General features: G+C 36.4%; 1 non-coding gene across 1 annotated transcript; it reads left to right on the top strand.

The window, feature by feature from the left end:
- Window positions 1-1,368: 1,368 nt before the first annotated feature.
- On the top strand, window positions 1,369-1,499 carry LOC123324229. The gene has a single exon (XR_006539709.1). It is a non-coding gene; the product is annotated as a small nucleolar RNA SNORA63 (small nucleolar RNA).
- Window positions 1,500-11,818: the final 10,319 nt, after the last annotated feature.

Raw genomic sequence — 11,818 nt, 5'->3', positions numbered from 1 at the left:
GGACAGCACCATGACTTCTCCATTAAGGCATTCAAAGAGGTCATCCTACTTATTCTTTTTGAAAAATATGAGGCTTCAGTTTTCTGGTGGCAGAAAAATCAAATTTATTTTCAGCTCATGCTGCCTCTTGGGCAAAGGAGTGATGACATTGATACGTACATGCCACCCAGGCTGATTTGTTTAGTCTCAAGAAAAGGCAGGGCAGCTTGCCATCACGTGGGGATTTATTCCTGACAATTAGAAGGGAGCTAGGCAAGAGGGAAAGGCATCTATTAATGTCATTACTAGCCTTCCATGAAAAGGGTTTCTATTTTGAAATAGTCTCATCTAGCAGATACGTCAGTGCTTTCCAACAAAATTATCACCCTATTAGTGTGTGGTCATTCTTCATCAAACATTGGCACCCCATTTGACTGATTAATCTATGGACTTAGCGACTTCAAAAAAAATCAATCAAAAAACACTTTTGAGCAAATATTTGGTCCAATTCTTAATCATTGTTTCATACAAATATAAATATATATTTATATATATAAAAGATTTTTTATAAAAAAAGATTTTATATATATAAAAGATATAAATATATATAAAATATTTATATATAAATCTTATATATATATCTCGTTTACTTCTCAGGACAACCTTATGATTACAATGATTATGCTCATTTCCTGGATGAGAAAACTGAAGTTTGAGAGGAAGTACCTTCAAGGTTTTACAGCTATTAAGCAGAAGAACAAGAATTTAAGCCCAAGTCGGTCGAGCTCCAAAGCCCAAGGATTTGGTTATTATTCTCCTGATGACATTTATTTAGAAAGTCAAGATTTAGACACAGAAAAAGGAAACTAAGAGTGTAAGCCAGTACAATTGTCAAATAAATTGCACACACAGGAAGCAGCATACAATTTCTGAGTAAGAAAAAGATGACTGTAATTTTAAAAAGGAGGAGAGGGGATTAAGACAAAATTTATCTCAGTTAAATCTAGAAAGTTAAGAAATATACAGGTAGATGGAGAGAGTTAGGGCATTAACCAGAGGGAACTGTGAGAAGAAAGGAGGTAAGATAAAGCCACAAAATGAAACCAAGAGGTAGGAATGCTCAAATGCTCATGTTCAAGAAAAGATAATAGGCATGTCTAGTGGAAATAAAGTAATGAAATTGTACAGACACACACAATGCTACAATATATATGAATGAATATGATCACAGTTCCCCTATTACAGTAAAGATCCTGTGCCTTACTACTTAGAAAGCATCTGTTTCTCCTGTGAGAGTCCAGAAAATCATAAAATCTTCTTAGATAAGAACAAAGAAGAGAATTGACAGGTACCAGGCTAGTATAAAAGTTGCATACAATATAAGAATTCATGCAGGATCTAGTTATAATGTAGCTGTAAAGTGCTGCCTTGTCTTTGCCCCCTGCTCAAAATAAAACTGTTACCTTTCTAGCCCTGTCCGCCATGGTGCTTAGCAGCCAAGGATGCATGGTCTCAGACATGTTTACCAAGTAAAACACTGACTTGAGGGGCGCCTGGGTGGCTCAGTCGTTAAGCGTCTGCCTTCGGCTCAGGTCATGATCCCAGGGTCCTGGGATCGAGCCCCACATCGGGCTCCCTGCTCAGCGGGGAGTCTACTTCTCCCTCTCCCACTCCCCCTGCTTGTATTCCCTCTCTCGCTGTGTCTCTCTCTGTCAAATAAATAAATAAAATCTTTAAAAAATAAAATAAAATAAATAAACACTGAAAAAAAAACAATATAAGAATTCAAACAAATATTATCATAATGAACTATGCAGTGGCATCAACTGAGCTCAAGTCAAGCTATAAGGTGGGAATTAAAAATAACAAAGATGTGGGGCACCTGGGTGGCTCGGTCGGTTGAGCATCTGACTCTTGATTTCTACGCAGGTCATGATCTCCAGGTTGTGACATCAAGCTCCCCATCGAGCCCCCTATCTTTCGGGTTCTGTGCTGGGCGTGGAGCCTACTTAAGATTCTTCCTCTGCCCCTCACCCCCTCTTCTGGGCCCTCTGAGTTCTTAGCAATTTTACTCCTAGTGTTGGCCAAAGAGAGGATGGCAAGACTGTCACAGGAATGTGCTTGTCTTCATCAATACACCTAAAAGAGGGATTTTTATTATTATTACCATTCCTACCTCAGTATCCTTCTTCCCTCTGATACATGCTTTGCTGGGATTCTTCTTATGTAATTATGGCCTATCTAGGCACTGACAAGACACAGATACTGCACCCATAGAGGAAGGAGGGAAGAGAGGACTCAGGGCATGGAGAATTCTTATAAAAGCTGTCCTCTCTCCTAGCTATAGAGAGGATAAAATAGAGACTCATTTCTCTTTCAAACAAGGTTTTCCATTTTCTATGCATGACTGTTTACTAGAAACAAGAGAAAACATTTCCTTTCCATGTACAACAGGAAATTATATGTAGAGAAAAATAAAATCTATTCTCCATGGAAAGAATTTTAGCAACAATAGAAGTTTGACTCCTTTCCAGAAAAACGTGTGTGTATGTGTTTTCCCCATGAACATGTGTGGGGTTGGACATTGAATTGTGCTCACTTCCACATATATTCTCAGATCTCACTCAGATCTTACAAGGAGAATATGAAAAAATTCAATAGTCAGAGTCATTTTTTTAAAAGATCTTATTTATTTGACAGAGAGAGAGCACAAGCAGGGGGAACAGCAGGCAGAGGGAGAGGAAGAAGCAGGCTCTCTGCAGAGCAGGGGCCCAGTTTCCGGGCTTGATCCCAGAGATCCCAGGATCGTGACCTGAGCCGAAGGTAGATGCTTAACCGACTGAGCCACCCAGATGTCCCAACAGTCGGAGCTCTTTACAGACACCATGATGCATTATTACAAAATGCCTATGGTAGAACATTGCCTTTATCAAGACAACACTCAAATAGTTACTGCAACTATGTGAAATAAAAGCAAGACCATGATGCTTCAGCTTAAATTTCCAGTTTAACCATGAAGAAGCCTTATATGCATCTGCACTTGTTCACTGAAGGCCCACCTGTGTAAGGGCTCAAAGGAAAGAAGATGGCTCCGCCTGAAAACAATGAAATGAAACTATAGAGCAAGCCGTCCTCTTAACACCCAGTGTATATAGCACGTGTGTTTTCCCTATGTGGTTTTATGTCAGCACATCATGTCCTGGACTTCTCCAAGTGGATGGAACACCAATACCTCAAACTCAGCAGGTTCACAACCAAACCATTCATCTTCCCCCCCACCCCCCAAATCTATGCCTTCTGTGTTCCCCAGTTCAGACAATTACAGCAATATTCTCCAAGGCTATAAAACTCAGTAGAATCTCCACCTTCCTTCTCTTGTTCATTCTCCAAATTCAGATGGTGGGCACCTTCACCACTTTCTACTCCTCCAGCCATGACCCTAATTCAGGCTCTCGATAGCTCTTACCTGGAAAATCTCAATAGCCTCCTAACTTATCCTCCCCAACCTCTACTCTCTCCCATTTTATTGTCCCCTTCACACAACAGCCACAGTTGGCTTCCTTAATTTTAGATTGATCATTTTAATTCTCTGTTTGGAACTTTTCATCAATTCCTAATTTCTTACGGCACCATTTCCTTGCGAAATTAGCTTTGCCTTGTGCCAAATAATGGGGAAAGAAAGAAGGAAAGAAGTAAGGATAGAAGACATAGGAAAGAATAAAAATATTTCAAAATCTATAAAAATAATTTTACTTCAAAATTAGCTTTGCATTTTATTAGTTTATGTTTAATGGACTTATTGTATAAGCAATTCTATTTAGGGAAATAAAACATATGCAAATATTCTTATTTTTGAAAAAAACAACCAAAGAATGAATAAACTAGATACTAATGTAATTAGTTATGTACAAGGGGAAAATGTAGATTAGATGGAAATGTTAACTTTCCTCAATTTGCTGACTGCACTGTGGTGATAAGAGAATATTCTTGTTCTTAGGAAATACATACTGTAACATTAACTGCTAAGGGACCTGACATATCCAGCCTACTCTCAAGTAGTTCAGATAAAAAACATATAATTGCGTATCTGTGAGAGACAGACAAGACAGAAAGAAAAAGAGAATGATAAAGCCAATTTTGCAAGGTGTTAAAAATTGGTCAATCAAGGTGTATAAGTCATTTTTTCCCTGACATAGCATCTATCATTTTTTTGCTGCTGAGGACCAACTAGAAGATTATCCCCAGGCTTAATATTTATTTTGCATCACTAATAAACTTGAAACCCTGATAATTTGCTAATAATTCTGTAGCAGAAAAGGTGGGCAGTGTTTATTTGAAGTTCTTCGTCTTTGGCCATGGGTTTAGAGCATATGTTTAGTAAGGGGCTATGTTTTGAATATTTCCCTTTGGTAGATGTGTTGCAGATAGTTAATTGTTACTGTAATCTATTTTGAGATTTATTGCCTCAGCTCTCAAGTTTGTTCTTGTGAAATGAAAATTTCTGGGCTTAAATTTCCTCCTCTGTGGAATGAGAACAGTTGAGTAATCACTAGATTACATATCTAAGTCCTTTCTCCCCCAAAAATCTCTTTCACATTTTACTTTCTCAATTTTTTTTTAATGCAGAAGAAATTTAATTATCTCACCCCCAGGATCTTTATATCACTAGGGAGGAAAAAATCAATTATTTGTGCTCAGTGAACGAGGTGAAGTGAGGTTCATTGTCATGCTTGCTCCTTTCTACATAATTTTAATTTCTTAATTGAGCCTAGAATTGAAAGGAGCTTATTATAACTAGGACTCTAAAAATACTAACTCATGCCTGAGATTGCTTGCATTCTTACAAGTAAAAGAAAATCGTTGAAATCATTGATTTGTGGCCAGTCAGATGCTTTCAGTTTCTATTATTTCTCAGCACGGGCTTGTGGAGTCATTGTTACGCGGCCCTGCCACTGTGCTAATTTGGCATTTGCCAAAAATAGTTAGAATCATGAAGGAATGATGTGCAGGACAAATGCTTTGTAGTTGTCTACAATCTTTCCAACGGTAATCAACGTTTATTTGTTTTGTAAATCATCAGCTACATAATGTAAAAGGCAAATGTGTTTCCTTTTCCCTTTCTTCCCCAGGCAGAATCCGAAAAGTACGGAACCAAAGGCCACTGAGAAGCTATTTGTGAAATAGGGCTGTGACCTGTAACGGACAGTGGGTCCAGATGGACTTCGCAGGGTCTGAGAGATTAGACGGCAAGAGGCTCACAGAGCACTTCTCCAATAGCTGCAACCCTGCTGGAAAAATGCATAGATAAGGGTTTGATTCCCCTGTTCATCAATAACTCTTCCAGACACCCTATGTCATAAATGGGGATGCACCTTAGGGAAAAAAAATTAATATGTAAAAATTTAATAAAGAGAATCAGGAGGAGGACCTGCTGTTTATCTTCTGGGTCTCTGAGTCTGCACCTCTTAAAAGCAAAGCGATCTATGCCACCTCCAAGGATACCATCAAGAAGCTGAGCGGTGATCAAGCATGAATTACAAGCAAACTGCGAGGCAAAGGTCAAGGATCCCTGCACCAGGGCAGAGAAGCTGCGGGGCAATGCCCTGCTCCCTGGAGAGCAAGCCTGTGTAGGTCTCTTTCCAGTCCACCTACCTGGAGCATTTGGCGACCCAGACCTGCCCACGGGGGTTGCAGGCTGACCCTCCCGCGGGGCATGGCCGGGGGCCAAGAGGATGCCAGCATGGGGAAGGCAACCCCTCCCTCTGGACTCTCCTCTTCCCCAAATCCCCGACAGTTCTGCCTTCCCAAACTGCTTTTAATCTCCTGATTTCTCTTCGGTTGAGGCAGATCAAGTCGTCGTCCCCCCACCCACCCAGGGACCCCAATTTAGCGGAGGGTGGGAGGACGAGCTGTATTTTATGAAGTATAAAATCATATTGACGCTTTTAAATAAACTCAATGTTATATATTGGGCTAAAGTTGAACGGGATGTATATAAATAGTGGAAATCCTTTTTTTAAAGTCAGTTAAAACTCACCAATTAAAAAATAGCTTTAATTCACTCATTCAATAAACATGTATTAAGCACTCATTATATGCCAGGTTCTGTGGTCCACAAGACCAGGTTCTCTGCTCTCTGGAAACTTATAGGTAAAAAATTTAAGAAAAAAATTTACGTTTAAGTATGGATTTTTAAAAGACAAAAAGATATTAATTTGGAGTGTTTCAAGTTTTTTAATGAGTGTTTTTATTAGGAAAGAGATATGAGTATACATGATGAAAATGCACCAAGTATATAATTAAAAAATTACAAATAATAAGTGACATTATTCTTGGAGACCCTCTGAGAATAGTCTCAGGAAATATATTAATAATGGTGCTTTCTTCTAAACCATTTCTTTAGTATTTTCATATATATTTCAATTTACCTTGCCACTCTACAAAGAGCTTGCATGTTAAAAATCAAACATATGGGCACCTGTGTGGCTCAGTCAGTTAAGTGTCTGCCTTCGGCTCAGGTCATGATCCCAGGGTCCTGGGATCCAGCCCCACAGGGAGCCCGATTCTCCCTCTCCCTCTCCCTGTTTGCGTTCTCTCTCTCCTTGTCTAATAAATAAATAAAATCTAAAAAAAAAAAAATCAAACATATATTTCCAGGGATCTACAGGTACAATATGTTAGAATATTGATGCTTGGCAGAAAATATTTTATTTCCTGCTATGACATCCAGTGAACTTCAAGCATTTAGGATTCAGACATGTAACTGGTGTGGACATTGCTAATCTTCCTACGCAGACATTCAGGAGAAAATTACCAAAGCAGGATAGGGAAAAGTTAGCGTCATTAAAAAAAATGACTTCTCCTCGAACAATATTGTCATTGTCTAAATGCCAAGGTCCTCTTGGAACTGTAAAAGTTTTCATGATATCAAGCCCGACTGTTTATTAGCCAATAAGTAGTTCTTGCTTTCTAAAATATTCTCGGTGTGTTTCTTCCCAAGAAATGTTATCTTAAAAAAAATGTTATCTTTGAAGAAGAGGTAACATTATTTTAAAAGTATTGCTTAATAAAATTATTTTGCAATTACTGATTTTTAAATAAAGTATAAAATTATATTGATACTTTTTGTGATATTTTTATATAAAAATCAGTGTTGTATATTAGGCTTAAGTAGAACAGACTCTACATTAAAAGTGGAAGTCATTTTTTATACAGTCAATCAAAACTCAGCAATTAAAAAACAGCTTTAGGGCGTCTGCCCTCATTAATTAAAAAAAAAGTCTATAACCAGCCATAAATTGACAACCCAATTAAAAACCAGGCAAAGAATCTGAATAGGCATTTCTCCAAAGGAGATACACAATGGTCAGTAAACACATGAAAAGATGTTCACCTCATTAGCCAGAGGGAAATACAAATCAAAACCGGGACATACCACTCCCCAGTCCTTATTAGGATGACTATAATCCAAAAGACTATAACAAGGATTGGCAAGGACGCAGAGAAATTGGAACTCTCATAAACCTTTGGTGAATGTAAAATGTTGCAGTGACTTTGGAAAACTGTCTAGTAGTTTCTTAGAAGGTTAAACGTTGAGTAACCATAAGACCAGCAATTCAACTCCTAGGATGTATCTGTAAGAAATGAAAACATATGTCCACATAAAAATTTATACAGGAATTTTTTTTTACTTCTATATCAAATTTATTATTCCAGTGACACTAATACAGCTGGAGGTGCTCACAGCAACACCACACAAAGTTTGCTGCCTTTTAGCTTTTGTTCAAAGAGAAAGGTCTAGAAGCTTGTTCCTTCCCCCTTTCTGGGGGAAAGTCCACTGTGAGCAATTTACACAAATAAACCTCTTAATGCATTAGGTTTTTTGGGTTGTTTTTTTTTTTTTGGATATCAATAGAATTCATAAGAGCCAAAAGTGGAAATAACTCAATAACTCAAATGTCTAATAATTGATAAGTGGATAAATATGTGAAGTACCACCATAGAGTGGACTATTACTCAACAATAAGAATGAGTGAAGTATCTATACATGCTATAATATGGATAACTTTGAAAACAGTATGCTAAATAAAAGAAGCCAGTCACAAAAGATTATATATTTTATGATTCTATTATACAAAAGTTCCGGAACAGTCATAGCTTTACAAATAGGAAAGACTAGTAATTGCTTAAGTCTGGAGCTAGGAGTAGGGTAAAATGGCAAGTGATTGCTAATGGGTATATGGTTTCATTTTGGAGGAATGAAGAAGTTCTAAAACTGATTGTAGTGATGGTTACACAGTCCTGTGAATAGACTAAAAGCCATTGCATTGCACGCTTTAAATGGGTGAATTATATGGCTTATGAATTATATGTCAATAAACTTAATAAAAATATCCGTATTGTAGAAAACACTCAAAAAATACAATTCTGTTTTTTCCTAGTACATACCTTATCTCAAAAAATAGTTGGGTTAGAGTTACCAATTAGAAGTGACATTGGAGTTGCTTTAAAATGTATGGATTAGGGCGCCTGGGTGGCTCAGTTGGTTGAGCGACTGCCTTCGGCTCAGGTCATGATCCTGGAGTCCCTGGATCGAGTCCCGCATCGGGCTCCCTGCTCGGCAGGGAGACTGCTTCTCCCTCTGACCCTCCTCCCTCTCATGCTCTCTGTATCTCATTCTCTCTGCCTCAAATAAATAAATAAAATCTTTAAAAAAAAATGTATGGATTAATTTATAATCAACATACTTATTGAATAGAAACTATTCTGTTAGAAAACCTAAACATAATTTATTCCTTAAATAACAAACATTTCCTAAGATTGTACATTACTAATTTTTATCTGTATTTTTTCTCAGAATCATTAAATAATTATTAATTTAACTAAGCCAGATTTGGCACACATTTTCATATAGTATCATAGGTATTACTAGAGTTCTATAGGAATAATTTTTTTTATTTTTGTATTTAAGTATTAAATTGTTAGTGTACCTATTCTCTAATTTCAGTATTAAGGTGTTGCAATTCAAATACTATTACCAAAAGTATTAGAATACACTCAGATTCCTGGGTAAAATTCTAAATTTATGTAGGTAATGATATATCCTAAAATATTTTAATACAAATAGCGTGAATTAGAAAAGTTAATGTTTTTAAATACTGACCATTGTGTATACTGACCATTGTATAAATCAAGTAAATACTTGATTGAAATGTGTAGCAAAAGAGGAAGATTTCCATAGCAGTAGGGTTGCTTTATTAGAATAAAAGTAAAAGAAGTAAAAACAAACAAAAAACTCATAAAAGAAAGAGGATGAAAAAATCATTGCAGGTAGGAAGAACGGTTGTGTGAGGAATTGAGTAGAAAATGATAAAACTCTGATACAGGAAATCAGTTAATTCAGATACTTTATTAATATTTAATAATTGTAAGCATTTACTTCTTATCACACTTTTTAGGACTTTTCCTGTATAAATTCATTTAATCCTCATAGTTTATACAGAGTGATGTATGGACATACTGGGAAGTCCATCACCACAACCAAAAAATAATGTATATATCCATCACCCCCAAATTTGTCTTTTCTCTCTCCCTTCCCCCTGCTCAGGTAAACATTGATCTGCTTTATGTTACTATAGACTAGTATAGATTGGAATCAAAAATATGTTCTCCTTTTCTGTCTGGCTCCTTTCCCTCAGAATAGTTCTTTTGGAATTCATCCATCTTGATGCATGTATAAATAGTTCATTACTTTTTATTACTTAGTGGTGCTCTATTGTATGGATAGAGCACCACTTGTTTATCCATTCACATGGTGATACACATTTGGATTGTTTCCAGTTTCTGGTTATTACAAATCAAGCTGATATGAACATTTGTAAACAAGAATTTTGGTAATTCTCTTGGGTTAAATGCCTAGGAATGGAATGGCTAGATCATGTGGTAGTTGCATACTTAACTTTCAAAGATATTGCCAAACAGTTTTTCAAAGCTGGTGTGTCATTTTACATTCCTGCCATGAGTTAATTGGTGCTCTAGTTCCTCCATATCCTTGCCCATCTTTGGCATGGTCAGTCTTTTAAATTTAATCATTTTTACATTGTCCACAGTGATATTGCATTGTGGTTTTATTATTTGCCTAGTAACTATGAATGAACATCTTTTGGTATGCTTATCTGTCATCCAAAAATCTTCTTTTGTGAGCTGTCTCTTCAGATCTTTTGCCTGTTTTTTATGGGTTGGTTCTTTTTTTTTTTTAATTTATTCAGTTTTGAGAGTTCTTTATACATTATAGTCACAAGTCCTTGAATTTTCTCCTGGTATATGGCTTGCTTTTCCATATATATAAGAGTGTCTTTTGAAGAGCAGATGAAATTTGATGAAATCTAATTTATCAATTTATTCCTCTATGGATTATGCTTTTGTTAATGTATCTAAGATATCTTTGCTTAACACAAAGTCACAAAGTTTTTCCCCCATGTTTACAGCTAGAATTATTACCAGTTTAGTTTTGACATTTTGGTGTATAATCCATTTTAAGTTAATTTTGTATATTGTGAGACAGTATGGATCGAAGTATTTTGTTTTTACTTTTATTTTTGCATATGGCTGTTCAATTATTCTAGCACTAGTTGTTGAAAAGACTATTCTTTTTCCATGAAATTCTTCGTTCATCTTTGTCAAAAATCCATTTTCCGTGTATGTGTGGGTCTATTTCTGGACCCTCCATTCTTTTCATTGAACTATTTGTCTCTCTCTTTTTTAATATTTTATATATTTATTTGAGAGAGAGAGAGAGCACGGGAGCAAGAGGAAGGGCAGAGGGAGAGGGAGAATCAGGCTCACCACTGAGCAGGGAGCCCTCTATTTGTGTATCTTAATGGTAATACTACATTATATGATTGCTGTAGCTTTATTAAAGGTCTTGAAACCAGTTAGTACTAGTCCTTTTAATTGTTCTTTTTCAAAGTTGTTTTGTCTATTCTAAATTTTTTTGTACTTCTAAGAGAATTTTAGAATCAGCTTGTCAATTTTTACAAAACACTTGCTGAGATTTTGATTGGAACTTGTTTTATGGCTGGAAATGTGATTTATCTTGGTACATATTCCATGTGTAACTGAAAAGAGAGCATAGTATTTTCTTGTTGGGTACAGTATTCTGTAAATATCAAATAGATCAAGTTGGTTAATAAGGATGATGAGTCTCCTAAATTCTTGCTGATTTTCTCTACTTGTTCTATCATTTACTGAGAGAGGAGTATTGAAATTTCTGACTATTGCTGAGAATATTTCCATTTTTCCTTGCAGTTTTATTCTCTCAGTTTCATGTATTTTGAAGCTCTGTTACTCAAGGCATAAATGTTTAAAATTCTTACATGCTTTTGATAAACTGATTCCTATATGTAGAATAAGGTTTTCATCAAGTTTGGAAAATTTTTGACCATTATTTCTTCAAACATTTTTTCTGTCCCTCCACTTCTTTTCATCAGGAACTTGAATTACAAGCACATGAGACTGCTTGAAATTTTCCTACAACTCACTGTTGCTTTATATTTTATTTTATTTATTTTTTATTTATTTTTTAAAGATTTTATTTATTTACTTGACAGAGAAAGGCATAGAGAGAGAGGGAACACAAGCAGGGGGAGCGGGAGAGGGAGAAGCAGGCTTCCCGCCGAGCAGGGAGCCGGATGCAGGGCCCGATCCCAGGACTCTAGATCACGACCCAAGCTGAAGGCAGATGCCCAACGACTGAGCCACCCAGGAGCCCCTGATGCTTTATATTTTTAAAATCCTTTTCTCTCTGCTTTTCATTTTGTATAGTTTCTGTTATTATGTC

This window comes from Neomonachus schauinslandi, chromosome 2 (assembly GCF_002201575.2).
Source record: "Neomonachus schauinslandi chromosome 2, ASM220157v2, whole genome shotgun sequence".
Classification (NCBI taxonomy): Eukaryota; Metazoa; Chordata; class Mammalia; order Carnivora; family Phocidae; genus Neomonachus; species Neomonachus schauinslandi.
This window is presented reverse-complemented; position numbering and strand designations above follow the sequence as displayed.